Genomic DNA, 5386 nt, shown 5'->3' with positions numbered 1-5386 from the left:
GCCCCTGTTTCCAAGGAATTTAGGCTTCTGGCTGGCTAGTATTCAAATGGCCACTTTGTTTTTCATCCAAGTTCTTGTGAATTGCTCTTCAAACCACAAAGGCACTTGAGAGTTATTTCTGGTGTAAATAAGATCCCATCATTTACCTGCAGCAGGCTGTAGCTGATCTACCTTTCCTCACGGATGCTGTATCTAAATGACTAATGAGGTCATTGGGTGGTTATGGCTACTGTTGTCTATATGAAATTACAGCTAAACCTTGTAATCATAGCATCTGCTTTTGCTTTGCTTTTAATGAAGCCTATAGACTAGGGGTCTTTTTCAAAGCTTCACAGTTTTTCTCTTTAGTTCAGAGGAAACTAAATGAAAGGAGCACTTCCTTTTTATTTAAAGAATGATTAGAGATTAAGTGAGCTCAACCAAATGAGGAAAATAAAACATGAAGACCTACTCTGGCAGTCACCTCTTCGTGAAAGCCCCTGCGGCTCATGTATTTATGTTAACTCTGTCATAAAACATGATCTTTATTGCAACTTGCCAAATAAGTTTCAGCTCAGGGGCAAGTCTACTTTCCCCCTAGACTACATTTGCAAACTGACTCCTTTCTAAAACCATTCAAATATTAAGGGAAACCCTACTGGCCGCTTGCATTCTTATCCATTCGTCTATTGCAGTCACGTCAGGACCATTAAGAAAAGAGGGGCAAAAATCTGGCAAAAAATGTTCCCAACTCATCATAAGTTCCTCTCATCACCTCGGTAATTTTGAAAATTAAATTGCCAAGATGTTTAGAAGTTTTTGAATTGTTTGAATTCTTACATTTTCATACATTCTATACACGTCGTCAGAAAGACTTCAGACATCCCCATCACTATGGATAACCAACTAATTGTGCACATTTGCAAGCTGTCAGCTTTTCTACATTTCTCTCTAAAACTTTTCAAATCTAGTTTAATCACCCAGACAGCAAGGGGGAAAAAACTAGCATTTTATATTGAAGAACAAACTAAAATTAAATAGCAAATCTGGAAAATGCAGCCACAGCATGTTGTTTATTCAATCCATATCCATGTTGGGTGTGAACAATGTACATGCTACTCCAGAGGAATACAAAAAAAATTAAACACATTATTCCTACTTCCAAGGGCTTATGATCTAACTGAAGAGATATGTACAAAGATGTTACATTGCATGATGACACAATTTTCTCCACTATGGATGATTAGTAAGAAGAGGCAGGTGTTTCTCTGTGTCCCAGACATCTTCACATATAAGGTGCACTAAGTTGCATGCCTTGATGCCAGCTTCCCAACTGGCCCTGTTGGTATTATACCTCTTAGCTCTGGAACACCTAGACTTGCTTGCCTTGCATGTTTCTGACCATGAGGTGTTGCTGATAATGAGCAGATTCCAGACCCTCCACCTCCTCCTCATCATCAAGTAAACTTTACAGGGCACTGCAAGGAGCAATCACAGAGGCTATCCAGACCAAAGGGGCAGAAGGAGCAAATGAAGGGCCCCGGATCAGTCATCTAAAGGTGTTTCATGTCAATGACAATGCCCAGGGAGTGTAGAAGTACAAGTAGGTGTCTGAGGTGTTTCAAAACCCTTTGAAGAAACAGCAAGATGTTGTGGCCTGACCCTCCATCCTAAAAGAACTCTCACTGCTTTCGAATTCTATACCTCTGAGGTGGTATCTTGACATGACCCTAAAAAACCTCTACACAACAAAATTCTTGCTCAGCTTAGAAACTTATTGCTGTCAGTAAAATTGACCTACGATGTAACAGCACCTACCTCTCTTAGAGATAAAATTACAAAAATGCTGAGAAATGAATGAAGAAAGCAAAAAGGTAAAAAATGGTGTTATTGACAGCATGTTTGTTCAAACTGTAGGTTGGAGACCCTTTAGAAAAGTGAAATCAATTTGATGCAACCAAATACATGTTTTAAAAATGAAATAGCACAGGAAAGAAGAGATGAGAAAATATCTGAGAGTATCTCTTAAGAGTAAATATTATCTTGTAAAACTTTTGTTCTAGTGTGTGTGTATGTGTGTGTGTATGTGTATATGTGTGAAATCATGATGCCAAATGTATTTCTAACTATGGGTCATGGTAGAAAGCATCTGAAAAGTACTATATACCATTGCCTCAACACTCTCGTCAACATAAATTCCTAAAACCAAACCAACCAAGCTACTGTTGGTGTGACACTTGGGCCTACCCCAAGGTCATACCCAACTCTTAGGTGTGGAAGTGGCTCCAGGATGCCATTTATTTCATGAAATGGAACAAGAGAACATACTCAAACAAGGAGACACTGATCCCAGCTGCTGCTCCCAGCCAGATCCCTGCATAATACTCTGTACACTTGTATTTGCTTCTTTTGGGGGTGAGGGATGGGGTGTTTATATGTATGCCCATTGATATGGTTTGGCTGTGTCCCCACCCAAATCTCATCTTGAGTTGTAACTCCCACAATTCCCATGTGTCGTGGGAGGAACCTGGTGAGAGGTGATTAAATTACGGGGGTGGGTCTTTCCTGCGCAGTTCTCTTGATAGTGAAAGAGTCTCACAAGATCTGACGGCTTTAAAAATGGGAGTTTCCCTGCTCATTCTCTCTTGCCTGTTGTCAGGTAACATGTGCCTTTTACCTTCCACCATGATTGTGAGGTATCCCCAGCCCACGTGGAACTATAAGTCCATTAAACCTCTTTTTCTTTGTAATTTACTCAGTCTCAGGTATGTCTTTATCAGCAGCATGAGAACAGACTAATATACCCATTAAAAGGTTCTGTATTGAATTTTGGCTTCATAATACTATTTTAATAGTACGTAATAATAGTAATATAATAATAAAATATATGTTTATTATGTATTATATATAATAGTAATAAATGCATACTTACTGTATGCTTTATATGCATTATCTCATTTAATTATTCATATCAACCTTCTAAGGTAGGTTCTAACATTATTCCCATTTTCAGATGGCAAAACCGAGATTCAGAAGATCAAGTAATTTGCTCAAGGTCCACACAGCAGTAGAGCCAACACTCAAATCCAAATCTGTTTGACACAATACTATTGTCATTTATGGTGTTGTTCATGTAGAAAAGCCTGTTCACTCTTTGAACACTTTGCTTACTAGACCAATTGATCATAAAACATTAATCAATGTCTTTTTTTTTTTTTTTTTGGGAGACAGAGTCTCACTCTTGTCGCCCAGGCTGGAGTGCAGTGGCGCCATCTTGGCTCACTGCAACCTCCACCTCCCAGGTTCAAGCAATTCTCCTGCCTCAGCCTCCTCAGTAGATGGGATTAAGGCATGTGCCACCATGCCCAGTTAATTTTTGTACTTTTAGTAGAGACAGGTTTTGCCATGTTGGCCAGGCTGGTCTTGAACTCCTGACCTCAGATGATCTGCCCATCTTGGCCTCCCAAAGTGCTGGGATTACAGGTGTGAGCCACCGTGCCCGGCCCATCTTTTATTTATATGTTAAAATCCTTCCCACTACATCTGACCGGAAAATCATTTGGAAATTTTTTATTTCAACAGAGAACACCAAGTCATTGATGAGTGGGCGTGGCTAATGTACACCACATACACCCCATGTAGTGATCATCTCTCCATATACTGTGCTTATTCAAACACAGGTTTCTGCATACAATTGTAAACAAATTTTGTTTGAGAAGAAAAACAAAAATGTTTTAAAATCTGTTACTCTATGTTATTGTTCCTCTGCTTTAGCACTTTAAATAGGTAAGTCTGCAGCATATTTATTAATAATAATTATTCCTTTAGTTCTAAAATTAGAAACTTGTTTTCTGTCTAATCTTCCCTTTATACCTTGAATTGTATGTCTTTTCTTTATTCCTTCTAGTTTTTTTCTCATTTAAAAATATCCCTTCAACTTCTGAGTTTGTTTTGTAGGTATTTGGAGATCTGGTTTACTTTAAAACAATGAAGCAGACAGAAGCCCCTGAGGGTAACTTATGGAGAACTGGGAGGTCCTACTGACTCAATTAAACTGGCAACAAATCAATAGAAACAGAAGAGAAGAGGAAAGAAAACAATAATTAAAACATTCTGTCAAAAAATAGAACAGTAATTAGAAGATGTGAACTATTGTTTTGCCACACTAATTACATTTTCATTTTCAATAGATTGCTGAAGTCCATTAAAAAAACTCTTGGCCTTTTATAGTATTCTGGTGTGCTGGTGTTTCTACTAGGTTGATAACACTGTGATTATCACAACTGAATGGCTGGTATTTTCACCAAAGGGGGCTGGGGCAAAGAACAAAATGATGCACTGCTCCTTATATAATGTGAATAAAATCCTTTATATATTCATTCTGATGTGACCCATCCTTAGTCATTGTACATGCATTTATGTGTGCATATACGATCATTTATGATGTATGATGATGACGATGATGACAATGAGGATGATGATGATAGCTGCTCTCTATTGAGCACCATGTACCAGGCACTTTGCAAAGCACATAACATGTATTATCCGATTTAATTCTCATAACAAATGTATTATTTACATAATTGTATTATTTCCCTATTTTGGAATTGAGTTCATCCGACTCCAGAGCCTATTCTCTGAACAAGTATGGTTCAACTGGAGTGTGCTGAGGCCAGCAAAACTCATGACAAGGCCAGCAGAAAAATCAGCTACAAGTTTGCTCTGCCCTTCACCAATCATTGCTATACCCATGTGACTATGAGCCTTCATTTTATGGGGACTATGATTTCAAAGCTCTTAAAAATGGGAGGCAAAAACATGCACCTTACAATTCTTCCAAGGAGTTTTGCTGCAAAAGGAGGCAGAAAAATGAGCCCTACTGATATGATTTGACTGTGTCCCCACCCAAATCTCATCTTGAATTCCCATGTGTGGTGGGAGGGACCCAGTGGGAGGTAATTGAATCATGGGGGCAGGTCTTTCCCATGTTGTTCTTGTGAGAGAGAATAAGTCTCACGAGATCTTATGGTTCTATAAGGGAGAGTTTCCCTGCACAAGCTCTCTTCTCTTGTCTTCTGCCACGTAAGATGTGCCTTTCACCTTCTGCCATGATTGTGAGGCCTCCCCAGCCACATGGAACTGTAAATCCATTAAACCTCTTTTTTTTTTTTTTTTTTTTTTGACATGGAGTCTAACTCTGTCGCCCAGGCTGGAGTGCAGTGGCACAATCTCTGCTCACTGCAACCTCTGCTTCCTGGGTTCAAGTGATTCTCCTGCCTCAGCTTCCCAAGTAGCTGGAATTACAGGCATGTATTACCATGCCCAGCTAATTTTTTTGTATTTTTAGTAGAGACAGGGTTTTGTCATGTTGGCCAGGCTGGTCTTGAACCGAATGCCTGACCTCAGG

This window comes from Macaca nemestrina, chromosome 5, assembly GCF_043159975.1.
Source record: "Macaca nemestrina isolate mMacNem1 chromosome 5, mMacNem.hap1, whole genome shotgun sequence".
Classification (NCBI taxonomy): Eukaryota; Metazoa; Chordata; class Mammalia; order Primates; family Cercopithecidae; genus Macaca; species Macaca nemestrina.
This window is presented reverse-complemented; position numbering follows the sequence as displayed.